Source organism: Mustela nigripes, chromosome 6 (assembly GCF_022355385.1).
Source record: "Mustela nigripes isolate SB6536 chromosome 6, MUSNIG.SB6536, whole genome shotgun sequence".
In the NCBI taxonomy this organism is placed as follows: domain Eukaryota; kingdom Metazoa; phylum Chordata; class Mammalia; order Carnivora; family Mustelidae; genus Mustela; species Mustela nigripes.
In genome coordinates, this window is record NC_081562.1 from 79,470,055 (window position 1) to 79,485,390 (window position 15,336).

Sequence of the window (15,336 nt, forward strand, 5' to 3'; positions counted from 1 at the left end):
TTGTTAGAAAAGAATATAAAATAAAATTAAGGACTTTTTGTTCATGGATTTGATGTTAACAGTTTTGGTTACTTGGGTTTTTTAAAAAATTGTTATTGTTTTTAATTTTATTTTTTCTTTACCTGTGGATCCTCTTTATCCATTTTTTTCCACCACCTGTCCCATTTCTGGAAACCACGATCTGTTCTCTGTATCTCTGAACTTGCTGAGATATTTTTGTTTATTTTTTTAGAATCCACATGAAAGATTATATAGTATTTTACTTACTTTATTCTTTTTTTTTTTAAGATTTTATTTATTTATTTGATCCAGAGAAACAGAGTGAGATTATAAGCAGGGGGAGCAGCAGGGAGAGAGAGAAGCAGACTTTTCACTGATCAGGGAGTCCAATTCAGAACTCTATCCCAGAACCCTGAGGTCATGACCTGAGCCAAAAGCAATGGCTTAACTAACTGAGCCACCTAGTCACCTGTATTTGACTTCCTTTATCCGACTTATTTCACTTAGCATAATGCCCTCAAGTTCCACCTATGTTGTTGCAAATAGCAGGATTTCATTATTTTTTATGGCTGAATAATATTCCACTGTCTATATATATCACAACTTATTTATCTATTCATCCCTTAACGATCACTTAACTTGTTTCCATATTTTGACTATTGTAAATAATGCCACAGCCATCATGGAGATGCATTTTTGGTTTTTTGTTGTTGTTCTTTTTTTTTTTTTAAGTTGGTATTTTTGTTTTCTTCAGATAAATACCCAGAAACGGAATTGCTGGATTATATTGTAGTTCTATTTTTAATTTTTTGAGGTATCTCCATACTGTTTTCCCTACTTCCACCAATTTACTTTGTCACCAACAGTGCATGAGGGTTCCTTTTTCTCCACCAACACTTATTCTATCTTGTTTTTTTTGATTCTTGCCATTCTTACTAGTTGAGGTGACATTTCATTGTGGTTTTCATTTGCATTTCTCTGATGATTAATGATGCTCAGCATTTTTCATGTACCTGTTGGCAATCTGTATGCCCTTTTTGGCCAAATTTTTATTCGTATCTTCTACCCATTTTTAAAATTTTTAGTTCCAGTGTAGTTAATATACAGTGTTAGATTTCTCAGCTATATAATATAGTGGTCCAAAACTTCCATATATGACACAGTGCTCATCAAGATAAGCGTCCTCCTGAGAGCCTGGGTGGCTCAGTTGTTTAAGCAACTGCCTTCAGATTATCACCATGATCCTGGAGTCCAGGGATGGAGTCCCTCAACAGGCTCCCTGCTTGGTAGGGAGTCTGCTTCTCCCTCTGACCCTCCCCCATCTCATGCGCTCTCTCTCTTTCTCTCATTCTCTCTCTAATAAATAATTAAAATCCTTAAAAAAAAAAAAAAGATAAGTGTCCTCTTTATCCCTGTCACCTTGTGCACCCACCCCCTCCACCCCTCTGGTAACCATATGTTTGTTCTCTTTAATTAAGAATCTATTTTTTGGTTTGTCTCTTTTTTCCCCTTTGTTCGCTGTTTTGTTTTTTAAATTTCACATATGAATGAAATCGTATAGTATTTGTTTTTCTCTAACTGGTTTATTTGGCTTAGCATTCTACTTTCTAGATCCATGTTGTAGGAGGCAAGATTTCATTTTTTTATGGCTGAATAATATTCCAGGGTGTGTATGCATGTGCCTGTGTCTATGTGAAATTATCTTTATCCACTCATGTCTATTCATATCTTCTGCCCATTTTTTGTTTTGTTGTTTTGTTTTTGTTATTGATTATTTATGAGTTCCTTATACATTTTGGATATTAACCCCCTATCAGAAATGATTTTCAACTACTTTCTCCCAATTAAGAAGTTGCTTTTTCATTTTGTTGATGATTTCCTTTGCTGTACAAAAGCTTTTTCATATGATGTAGTTCTAATAGTTTGTTTTTGCTTTTGTTGCCTTTTTTTTTTAATGTCAGATTCAAAATATCATCACCAATACCTATGTCAAGGAACTTAATACCTATGTTTTCTTCTAGGAATTCTATAGTTTAAGGTCTTAATTTCAAGTCTTTGTTTTGAGTTAATTTTTGTATGTGGTGTAAAGTAGTTGAGTTCAGTTTTATTCTTTTGCATGTGACTGTCGAGTTTCCTCAACAACACTTATTGAAGAGACTGTCTTTTTCCCATTGTACATTCTGCTCTTATGTCATAAATTAATTGACCATATGTACATGGGTTTATTTCTGAGCATCTATTCTGTTGTAGTGATCTGTATGTCTGCTTTTGTGCCAATATCATACTATTTTGATTACTGTAACTCTGTAAAGTAGTTTGAAATCTGGGAGCATGATTCCTCCAGCTTTGTTCTATTCTCAAGATTGCTTTGGCGATGTGGGTTTCTGTCTTTCCATACAAGTTTTAAAATTATTTGTTCTATTTCCTTCAAAAAATGTCATCATTATTTTGGGGCACCTGGGTGGCTCAGTGGGTTAAAGCCTCTGCCTTCAGCTCAGTTTATGATCTCAGGGTCCTGGGATTGAGCCCCGCATCGGACTCTCTGCTCAGGAGGGAGCCTCCTTCCTCTCTCCCTCTCTGCTTGCCTCTCTGCCTACTTGTGATCTCTCTCTCTCTGTCAAATAAATAAAATATTTAAAAAAAAAATTTTTAAATGTCATTATTTTAATAGTAATTTCATTAAATCTGTAGATTGCTTTGGACATTTTGGTTATTATAACAATATTGATTTCTCCAGTCCGTGAGCATGATATATCTTTCCATTTTTGTGTCTTCAATTTCTTTCACTATCATCTTGTAGTTTTCAATATATAGGTTTTCCCATCCTTTGTTAAATTTATTCCTGGATATTTTATTCTTTTTGATACAGTTGTAAATGGTATTATTTTCTTTACTGTCTTTCTGAGAGTTCATATCAGTGTATAGAAACACAAGAGATTTTTGTGTATTGATTTTGTATTTTCCTTCAACTTACTTATTTCACTTATTGATTCTCAGTTTTTTGCTGGAGTCTTTGGGGTTTGGGGTATATGTAATAGGTCATCTGCAAATAGTGACAGTTTTACGTCTTTATTTCCAGTTTGGATGCCTTTTATTTCTTTTTCCTATCTAATTGCTCTAACTAGGACTTCCAATATTGTGTTGAATAGAAGTGGTGAGAGTGGCTATCTTTCTCATTTCCCTGATTTTAGAAGAAAGGCTTTCAACTTTTCACCGTGGAGTTGATGCTAGCTGTGGGTCTTTATACCCACTTTGTTGAGAGTTTTTATATGTTGGGAGTTTCCATCATTAACAGATGTTGAACGTTGTCAATTTTTTTTTCTGCATCTATCAAGATGATTTTTATTCTTACTTTTTTTAATGTAGTGTATCACATTCTCTGATTTGCAGATGTTGAACCATCTCTGCATGCCTGGAATAAATCCTACTTGACCAGTGTATGATCATTTTGATGCATTATTGAATTCAGTTTGTTAGTATTTATTGATGATTTTTATATCTCGTTCATCAGGGTTATTGACCTGAAATGTACTTTTTCTGTGGCATCCTTGTCTGGTTTTGGTATCAGGGTAATGCTAACATGAGTTTGGAAGAGTTCCTTTTAGGAAGAGGATGAGAGGGATTGGTATTAATTCTTTTTTCAATGTATGATAGAACTCATTAGTGAAACCATCTGGTCCTGGAGTTTTGTTTCATAGAAGGCTTTTGATTACTGGTTCAATCTCCTTACTAATAACTTACTCTTCAAATTTTCTATTTCATCATGATTGGTCTTGGTAGGTTATATGTTTCCAGAAATGTAGCCATTTCTTCTAAATTGTCCAATTTGTATGTGTATATTATTCATAATAGTCTCATGATTCTCTGTATTTCTGTGGAATCAGTTGTAACATCTCCTCTCTTATATCTGATATTATTTATTTGAGTTATCTCTCCTTTTTCTCCTCATGTGTCTGGCTAAAGTGTTGCCAATTTTATTTATCTTTTGAGAGAACCAGATTTGAGTTTCATGGGTCTTTTAATCTTTATTTCATTTATTTCTGCTCTTATCTTTGCTATTCCTTTCTTCTACTAACTTTGAGTGTCCATGGTTCTTCTCTTTCTAGTTCCTTAAGATGTAAAGTTCAGTTGTTTATTTGAGACTTTTCTTATTTCTTGAGATAGACATTTATACTATGAACTTCTCTCCTAGAACTGTTTTTGCTGCATCTCACAAATTTTTGTGTTATATTTCCATTTTCTTTTGTCTCAAGATATTTTTTTATCTTTTTATTTCTTCTTTGACCCATTCATTATTCAGTGGCATGTTGCTTAATTTCTACATATTTGTGAATTTTTCAGTTTTTTTCATGTCATTAATTTCTAGTTTCATACTGTTGTGGTTGGAAAAGATACTTTATATGATTTCAGTCCTCTTACATTTATTAAGACTTATTTTATGGCCTAACATATAATCTATCTTAGGTTCTACATGCACTTGAGAAGAATGTGTACTATGATGCTTTTGGATAGAATGTTTTATATATATACATATATATAATCTGTTAAATTAATCTAGTATAATGTGTCATGTAAGGCTGATGTTTTCTTACTGATTTTCTGTCTGGATGATCTATCCATTGATGTAAATGGGGTATTAAAATTCCTTACTATTTTTGTGTTGCTGTCTATTTCTCCCTTTAGGTCTTTAGGTGCTTCTATGTTGGATGCATAAATATTTACAAATGTTATATCCTCCTGTTGGATTGTTGCTTTTATCATAGATAACATCCATCTTTATCTCTTATTACAGTCTTTGTTTTAAAGTGTATTTTATCTGATATAAGTAGATCTACCCCAGCTTTCTTTTGGCTTCCATTGACATGCAGTAAGTTTTGCCATCCTTTTACTTTCACTCTGTATGCATCCTTAGTCTAAAGTGATTTCTTGTAGGCAGTATATAGATGGGTCTTGTTTTTTTTGTTTTTGTTCTGCTTTTATCCACTCAGCCACTCTGTGTCTTATGATTGGAGAATTTATTTCATTTACACTTAAATTAATTACTGATAAGTGTGTACTTATTGACACTTTGCTAATTGCTTATTGTCTTCTTTTGTAGTTCCTCTCTGTTCCTTTCTTCTTCCTTTGTTCTTTTGTTTTTCTTTCATGGTTTGATGACTTTCTTTAGTGGTATACTTATTTTCCTTTCTCTTTATCTTTTGTGTATTTACTATAGGTTTTTGCTTTGTGGTTACAATGAGGCTTCCGTATAACAACTTGAAACAGTCTATTTTAAATTGAAAAAAACTTAAGTTGTATCCTATTCCCAAGCTCAGCATTTTGTAGCCTCCCTATCCTCCAATGTTTTCTGGTTCTATTTTTTGTTGCTTTTGTTGTGGTTTTCTGTTTTTGTTTTCAACATCTGTTGGTGTTCCATTTTATGTCTTTTTATCTTATATGTCTCAATTATTGCAATCATAGTTATTTTTTACTGCTTTTATCTTTTAAACTTCATACTAGGTTTCTGAGTGATAATTAATCCACTACCTTCATTATATATAAAACTTTCCAGTGAGATTTATTTTTTCATGTTTTCTTATTACTAATTAGTGCCCTTTCCCTTTTTTTTTTTTTTAAGAGTTTATTTATTTATTTGACAGAAAGAGACAGCAAGAGAGGGAACACAAGCAGGGGGAGTGGGAGAGGGAGAAGCAGGCTTCCTGCAGTGCAGGGAGCCCGATGCAGGGCTCCATCCCAGGACCCTGAAATCATGACCTGAGCTGAAGGCAGATGCTTAATGAATGAGCCACCCAGGCGCCCCTAAGTAGTGCACTTTCTTTTCAGCTTAAAGTTCCTTTAACATTTCTTATAATTCCAATTTAGTGGTAATGAACTCCTTTAGCTTTTGCTCATCTGAAAAACTCTCTCTCTGCTTCAGTTCTGAATGATAACTTTGCCAGATAGACTATTCTTGGTTGGAAGTTTGTGGGGTTTTTTTCTTCCAGCATTTTGAATATATTGTGCCACTCTCTTTTAGCCTGCAAAATCTCCGCTGGAAAACCTGCCTATACTCTTGTAGCTGTTCCCTTGTATGTAACAAGTTTTCTCTTGTTGGCTTTAACATTCTTTCTCTATCTTTGAATTTTGATATTTTAATTATAATGTGTCTTGGTATGGGTCTCTTTGGGATCGTCTTATTTAGAACTTTCTGGGCTTCTGGATCTGGATGTTTATTTCCTTTCCCAGGTTAGGGAAGTTTTCAGCCATTACTTTTTCAAACAATATTTCTTCCCCTTTCTCTCTTCTCTTTCTATGACTTCTGTAATGCAAATTATAGTCTGTTTGATGTTGTCCTATAAGCCCCTTAAGTTATCTTCACTTTTTTTTAAAGATTTTGTTCATTTATTTGACAGACAGAGATCACAAGTAGGCAGAGAAACAGGCAGAGAGAGAGAGGAGGAAGCAGGCTCCCTCCTGAGCAGAGAGCCCGATGTGGGGCTAGATCCCAGGATCCTGGGATCATGACCTAAGCTGAAGGCAGAGGCTTTAACCCACTGAGCCACCCAGGCACCCCTTATCTTCACCTTTTAAAACATTTTTTTCTTTTTGCTGCTCTGATTGCGTGAGTTCCACTGCCTTCTTTTTGAGTTGACCCATCTTTTCTTCTGCTTCATCTATTCTAGTATTGAATCCTTCTAGTGTATTTTTCAGTTTAATAATTGTATCATTCAGCTCTATGATTTCTGTTTTGTACTTTCTTATATTTTCCACCTCTTTGTTGAAATTGTCACTGTGTTCATCCACTCCACTCCCCAGTCTGGCAAGCATTGTTATGACTATTACTTTGAACTCTTTTTGAGGCAAATTACTTATCTCTATTTAAGTTTTTTTTTCTCCAGATTTTATTGTTCTTTTATTTTGAACATATTCACCTGTTTCTTCATTTTGCTTAACCCTCTGTTGATTTCCTTTATTTTTAAATTTTATTTATTTATTTGACAGACAGAGATCACAAGTAGGCAGAGAGGCAGGCAGAGAGAGAGGGGTGGGGAAGAAGCAGGCTCCCTGCTGAGCAGAGAGCCCTATGCGGGACTTGATCCCAGGACCGTGAGATCAGGACCTGAGCCAAAGGCAGAGTCTTAACCCACTGAGCCACCCAGGTGCCCCATCTCTGTTGATTTCTAACAGTAGATGAAACAATCATCTCTCCCAGTCAAGGAGTGGACTTGTGTAGAAGCCTAACTTTGTCATTCAACCCTGACCCAACTCTTTGTCATCTCTCAAAACTTTGTGCTAATTCAATCAATCAGCCTATTATATTTTTAAAAGCTCCTAGTAATTGACAATGTGCCAGCACTTGTCAGTTTCCCTAAGAGGAACATCTCAGCATGTAGATTCAGGCTATTTGGAGGCCAGGCCCTCAGGCTGCAGCTTTTAAAAGTATGCAAATCTATATTGTATTATGGGACTATAGGTGTAAGTTCACTGCTTAGGCAAACTGGTAGTATCCCCTGGGCAGCAGTCATAAATACTGGGGCTCCAGAGGAGGGAATAATTTATTTTCTCGGAGATAGTAGTGAGCTGGAGCAAGACAATAGGAAAGCACCAAGATTGTGTTCACAGCCAGTGTTCATTGAGAGCAGCTTTGTAGTTCACTATGTGTGTGATAAACCTGACTCCTGACCCTTAAAGTTCCGGATAAACAGAGGCCTCCTTCACAGAAAGACTGGAGAGTGTGCCTCAGTCTGCTTTCTGTGCAAATGTCCTGGGAATGGCAGCCTGCTAAGAACTATCTCTCCAGTTGCCACAGTTCCTTGGGACCCAGGACACAAGACCCCATGCTCAATCAGAGCTGGGCAATTAAGAGGCATCTCCTGGGTGCCAACTACAAAAACGAGAGCGCCAAACATGAAAACCAGATTTAAGATGGCAGCATAGGACCCTCCCATAGACACACTGAATCTGTAGCTAAATATGGAAAAATTTCCTCTTTAAAAAACCTAAAGGCTGTCTGAATGATGACTGCACATCAGGCAAATATGAAGAAAGGCATGTCAAAACAGGTGGGAGTGGTGGGAACACATCTCACTAAACACCCAACCCCAGCACAGAGATCCACAACCAGGAGAAAGCTCAAAACCCAGAGTTTCTCCGCAAAGAGCAAAGGGTTTGAATCCCCATCATGTACCTAACCTTTTAGGGCTTGTATCTTAGAGATGAGCCCCCGAAACATCTAGCTTTGGGAAAAAAAGTCTTATCCCTAGACTTAAAAAAGTCTTATCCCAGACTCATAGATTGTAGCAATCAGCAAGATAGCTTTTAATAGTCCTGTGCATCTGGACTCACCTAACCCAGAACTCAGCTCAAAGGCAGCCAGTTTTACCCACCCAGACTTAAAGTGAAGGTGGCTCACCTGCTTGTAATAAAGCTCTGGCCTGAAGGGCAAGTATCTAATTTAATACATCTTGGAGCCAGCTGGAACATTCTTCAGGGACAGAAACTGGTGGGCACCATCTTTATGCTCTCCCTTTTCTGTGCTTTAGAGCACCAGTATCCCCAGAAGGGGACTTTAACATGTGTGTGGTACCCTGATCTTTGTGGCTGCTGCCCAGGATACATCTGTGAACTGCCTGGCTCTGGAGGCAGGGGAGCTTGTGTTCCTGGTCCTATGGTATTGTAATAATTGGTGTCATCCAGAAAAGAGCTCAAATCCTGTCTGGTGCCCTAATCTTTGTGGCTGTTACCAGGGGACACTTAAAGAGTAACTCAAAGCCATAGAAAGAAATACAAATTTTCTAGTAAATGCAATTACATAGGTAAATATAAAAGATATCATAAATGTATATTTTGTTTGTGACTCTTTTTCTCCTCTCTTATTTAAAAGAGAAGTACAGGGGCGCCTGGGTGGCTCAGTGAGTTGGGCCTCTGCCTTCGGCTCAGGTCATGATCCCAGGGGCCTGGGATCGAGTCCCGAATCGGGCTCTCTGCTCAGCAGGGAGCCTGCTTCTCCTCATCTCTCTCTCTCTGCCTACTTGTGATCTCTCGCTCTGTCAAATAAATAAATAAAATCTTTAAAAAAATAAAAGACAAGTACAGAGGTGCCTTGGTGGCTCAGTGGGTTAAGCCTCTGCCTTTGCCGTAATCTCAGGTCCTGGGATAGAGCCCCGCTTTGGGCTCTCTGCTCAGTAGGGAGTCTGTTTCCCCCTCTCTCTCTGTCTGCTTCTCTGCCTACTTGTGATCTCTGTCAAATAAATAAATAAAATCTTTAAAAAGTAAGTACATAAATCAATAATTATAAATCTGTGTTGATGGTATCCCATGTATTAGGATGTAATTTGTATGACAATAATGGCACAAAGACGGGGACAGGGTACAGACCTATACAGAAACTATTGAAATTAAGTTGATATTACTTAAACTAGATTTTTATAAGACATTAATTGTAGTTCCCAGAGTACCAGTAAGAAAATAACTAAAAATATGGAAAAGAGATGATACGGAGATTAAAATACTACATGAAAATATATCTATTGGCAGGAATAGGGGAAATGACTATCAAAAATAAGATGACTTGTAGAAAAATAAATAACAAAATAACAGATGTAATTTCTACCTTCTTAGTAATTACATTAAATGTAAATGGATTAAACATTCCAACTAAATGGAAGCATTGGAAAATGAATAAAAATACATGATCCAACTGTATTCTGTCTAAAAAAGACTCACTTTATATGTAAAGATGTGAATAGGTTGAAAGTAAATGGACTTAAAAGATGTACCATGAAAACAGTAACGAAAAAAGCACTGGAGTTACTCTACTAATACCAGACAATATAGATTTTGAGGCTAAAGTTCTTACTGTAGACAAAGAACCTCTTTTTGTAATGCTAAAAGAGTCAACCTATCAAGAAAATAGAACAATTATAAACAGATATGCACCTAACAACAGAATCTTAAAATACATGAAGCAAAACAGACACAATTGAGAAAGAAAATAAATAATTCAACAGTAATTGTTGGAGACTTTAATGCCAAACTTAATGGATAGAACAACTAGGTGAAAGATGACAAGGAAATAGGATACTTGAATAGCACTATAAATCAAATAGACCTCACAGGATCTATAGAACACTCCATCCAACAAAAGCAAGATATACATTCTTCTAAGCTGCACATGAATAATTCTCTAGGATAAACCGTATGTTAGTCCATAAGAGAAGGGTATTATTTTCCTGCGGCTGGTGTAACAAAGTACACAATCTTGAAGACTTAAGACAATGGAAATTGCCTCAAAATTTTAGTGGCTAGAAGTCCAAAATCAGTATTGCTGAGCAAAATCAAGATGTGGAAATGGCTGCAACCCCTCTAAAATTTCTAGAGGAAAATCCATTTCTTGCTCCAGCATTGACAGGTTGCCAACATTTTTAGCTGGTGGCATTATCACTTCAATCTCTGCCTCCATCTTAACATTAGCTTCTGTTCTTAATTTTGTAGTCAAAGTTTTTCTGCCTCTCCTTATAAGGATACATGTTATTGTATTTAGGGCCCTCATAGATAATCCAGGATAATTTTCTGATCTCAAAATCCCTACTTTAGTTACATTTGCAAAGACCCACTTACCAAATAAAATAACATTTACCAATTCCAGTAAATAGGACAAGTCTCAATAAATTTCAAGGGACTGAAATTATACAAAGCTTATACTCCAGCCACAGAAGAATTAAATTAGAAATTAATTAGAAGAATTAAACAAGGAAATTTGGGAAATTCACAAATATGTATACATTAAACAACACATTCCTAAATATCTGATAAGTCAAGAAGAAATCACAAGACAAATTATAAAATGTTTTGAGATGAATGAAAATCACACAACAGGGGCACCTGGCTGGCTTAGTTGGTTGGGCATCTAACTCTCAATTTCAGCTTAGATCATGCTATCAGGGTTGTGAGATCAAGCTCTGTGTTGGGCTCCACTCTGGGCATGGAACCTACTTAGGATTCTCTCTCTCCCTTTATCTCTGCCAACCCCCCACAGCACACTTTCTCTCTCTGTGTGTTTAAAAACACACACAAAATAAAACTATGGGATGCAGCAAAAGCAGTGCCATGTGTAAGTAGAAAAATCCATATAAAAAGGATTATATACCAAAACCAAGTAGAATTTATCCTGGGAAGGCAAGGTTGGTTCAACATCTAAAAATCAGTAACTACTACACCATTTAAATAGAATAAGACAAAAACCACATGATTGATCTTATCAATAGATGCAGAAAAAGCATTTCACAACATTCAGTATTCTTTCATGATAAATTCACTCACAAATAAAGAATAGATGGTAACATCCTCAATCTGATAAAGCACATCTATTTAAAAAAAAAAAAAAAACAGAAACAGAACATCATACTTAATGGTGAAAAACTGGAAGCTTTTCCTCTAAGATCAAGAACACAACAAGGATATCCACACTTGCCCTTTCTGTTCAATGTGGTACTGGAGGTTTTAGCTGGACTATCACACAAAACAAAAGAAGAAGTGGGGGAAGGGAGAGGAGGAGGATTGAAGGGGAAGAGAAAAGAAAGGAGGGAGGGAAAAGAAGGGAAAGGAAGAGAAGGAAAGAAAGGAATCCAGTCTGAAAAGAAAGTAAAACTACCTATTTGCTGATGACATGTCTCATTGATGGAAAACTCTAAGGAATCCACATGTGCAAAGGAGAAAAAAAAACCTAGTAGAGCTAATAAACAAATTTAGCACAGTTGCAGTATACAAGATCAACACATGAAGATGAGTTGTATTTCTATACATTAGCAATGAGCAATCTGAAGACAATTTCACTGATGATAGCATAAAAAATAAAATACTTAGGAATAAATTAATCAAAGAAGTATAAGATTGTACACTAAACTCTACAAATCATTGTTGAAGGAAATTAAAGACAAATGGAAAGACTATGTTTATGGATTGTAAGCATTAATGTTAAGATTGCGATATTTTCTAAATGATTTACAGATTCAGTACAATCCTTAGCAAGATTTCAGCTGGTTTCTTTGCAGCAAAGGACAAGTTGATCCTAAAATTCACTTGGAAATGTAAAGGAAAGAGAAAGCCAAAATAATCTTTAAAAAAGAAGATCAGAAAAGATTAAAAAAGAGGACTGATACTTCCTGAATTCAAAACTTACTATAATACTACAGTAATCAAGACATTTAGCCAGTAATCAAGACAATGTGTTACTGGCATAAAGACAAATAATTGAGAAATTAACTCTTATATTTATGGTCAATTGATTTGCAAAGACCATTCAAAGGAAGAAAAAACAGTCATTTTAACAGATTGTGCTGGGACACCTGAACACCTACAAGCAAAAGAGTGAAGCTGGACCCCTACCTCACATTATATACCAAAATTAACTCAAAAATGAATGGAATAGGGGCACCTGGGCGGCTCAGTGGGTTAAAGCCTCTGCCTTCAGCTCAGGTCATAATCCCAGGGTACTGGGATCGAGCCCCACATCAGGCTCTCTGCTTAGTGGGGAGCCTGCGTCCTCCTCTCTCTCTCTCTCTCTGCCTGCCTCTCTGCCTACTTGTGATCTCCGTCTATCAAATAAATAAATAAAATCTTAAAAAGAATCTGTTTACCTAGAACATAGAAAGCACTCCTACAACTCAATTAAAAAAAAGTAACTCAATTGAAAAAGGAGTAAATGTGCTGCATAGAAGTTTCTTCAATATGTACAAATGGTCAATAAGCACACAAAAAGATGTTCACTACATGTACAGGCCTATTTATAGCTCCTTCCAGAAATGGCAACTACCCCCAGAGAAATAGCAACCTCCAGATATTGGGTACATCTTTTTGGATTTCTATCTTTCCTAGATCTTGATCTATATATCTCTTGCTTACTTTGTGAGTACTCCGACGCCTTCAAGCCAAATTTTTCCCCTAGTTTATGTTAAAGGATAATTCAGATCAAATCTCCTTCTGAGGAAAACTAGGGGAAAAATTCTTCTTAAAGGCATCAGAGTACTCACAAGGTAGTCAAAACATTATTTATTATCTTTTTATTGAGGAAATCGATGCCCCCAAATGTTAAGTAACATCTTCCTAATGTTCATTGTATTAAATTGCAATTGTCAATTCTTCCTTACATACATGCCCTTTGCAATTTGGCTTTGCAATTTTTCTCATCAGGAGGTAGTTTATTTCCCAAGCTCTTAGATCGAGGATGGACTTGTAACTTGCTTTACTCAGGAGAATACACCAAAAGTGATGTTTCTGGCTCCTAGCCTGGGCCTTGAGAGTCCTTGGTATTACCCTCTCTCACAACACTGCCACTGCCATGACCCCAGATATATGAGAACGTGAGAGGTCAACCAACTGTGGACTTGTGGGAAATGATTGCTGTTGTTTTAAACCACTGAATATTGGGGGTAGTTTATGGTATGGCAGAATACATAACCAATTCAGTCCTTTAGCCAGTAAGTGGCATCACACACACATGCACACAAAGATATGACCCATGTTGTTTAATCCATATAGCTTGATATTGGAAATTAAGAAATCATTTAACCTGCATTCATAGCTTGCCTCTTCCCATTAAGCATCCAGGAACCACAGCCTGACTGAATCCTAGCAAATGCTGATGGTGGTAGAGCAGCACTGGCAGTTGAAGAGAGGCTGGTCTTGGCCTTTCCAGAGCAGTCTGCTGAATAGAGACCACCACTGGGGTGAGGGCAAGTTCCTTACTTGCTGCTCTGCAATGAGTTGCTACTAGTCTCTTGTGGCAGAAACCAGGGTGCAGAGGATGAGAGGCTCTCTTAGCGTCGGTGATGCTTGCTTTGGCCAGGATGCAGTGCTGAAAAAACCAGAGCCTTTGGGCTACCCCCACCACTGCTAGGATGCGCTCCTTTCCCCCACTGTCCCAGGAAAGGTAGAATCTTTCCTTCTTTTATTCATTCCACAAATAAAGTATCCACTGTCTTAGACACTGTTCTCAGCTATGTATGCTGAGGGTGCTACAGTGAATAAAGCCAAGTCCCTTCCCCCTTTGAGCTTGTACTTCAGTGGAGACAAACTACACATGGATCAGGAACTCCTGAGTGCTTTGAGGAAAAGTAAGACAGGATTAAGGTGAGGACAGGGCGTACAATCTGATTTGGATGGCAGGGAAGACTTCTCTAAGGAGATGACACTTGAGTAGAGACCTGAGTGAAGTAGGAACCACAGGCAGATCCCGGATTAGTGATCCAGTGACGGGACAGTACTTTCAGTGCACCTGAGGCTGCAGCGTTCCCAGCCTGTCAGAGGTACAGCAGACAGCTGATGAACTGGAGCCAGCGGACCGAGGTGGAGAGAGCAGTGAACCACGTCATGCAGAATGGGCAACCAACAGTGAAGAACTAGATTTTATTCTGTATGAGATGTTACCTCTATTGATTACTGTATACCAGCACATAGTATTAAAGAAGTTTGTTGACTGAATGGGGAAAAGTATAATTGGTATCATAAGGCAAGCTGTACCCAGTCATGGCAACACATGACTCATTTATGAAATAAATGACAAAATAGGGTCCATCATTTTATCAAAATCTCTGTATATAAAGCCCCAGAGCCTATACTTTTTATTAAAAAGAACCTCTCTGGGCGCCTGGGTGGCTCAGTGGGTAAAGCCTCTGCCTTCCTCTTAGGTCATGATCTCAGGGTCCTGGAATCAAGCCGGGCATCCGGCTCTGCTCAGCAGGGAGCCTGCTTCCCCCCCGCCCTTGCCTTTCTGCCTACTTGTGATCTCTGTGTCAAATAAATAAAATTTTTTTAAAAATTAAAAGAAAAAAGAAACTCATCCTTATAATGTATGGCCATGTATGCAAAGGATATATACCAAACTACAATATGTGTCTCAGGCACATTATAGTTCTGAATAGAAGTAATTTAAAGAACTTTTAACTCTAGTTAAGTTTCTAAAATAAGCACTTTCAAGGACTACTCCCCATCTTTTGTAATTTAGGCTTAGCAAAAGATCAGTCTGGTAGTGAATCCTACACGAGAGTGCATTCAGTATCTGTCGGATGAGTGGCAAGTATCTGAAGAGTACAGCCTCAAGTTTGTTGGTCATCCTATTGTACAGGGGGGCTTTTATCGCAGTAGTAACGGTAGAACTCATGGCATTTTCATTATTGCTGCAGCAGTAGGGAAGTTCTAATCTAAATGAAGCACAACTTGCCTAGGTTGCAAAATATTTAAAATCCTTGATTTAGATAGGGGAATTAGCAAATGCATACATCAATGAGATTTCTAGCCCATTACCAGATATTGCATTATGCAGAATTATCCAAACATTCAAAAAACCTTATGCTAGAA

General features: G+C 37.1%; 1 protein-coding gene across 1 annotated transcript in view; it reads left to right on the forward strand.

Moving 5' to 3' along the window:
- The window catches only part of IRAK4 (interleukin 1 receptor associated kinase 4), a 53,117-nt gene that overhangs the window by 35,614 nt on the left and 2,167 nt on the right, over nucleotides 1-15,336 (forward strand). The gene's annotated exons all lie outside the window — the stretch shown is intronic.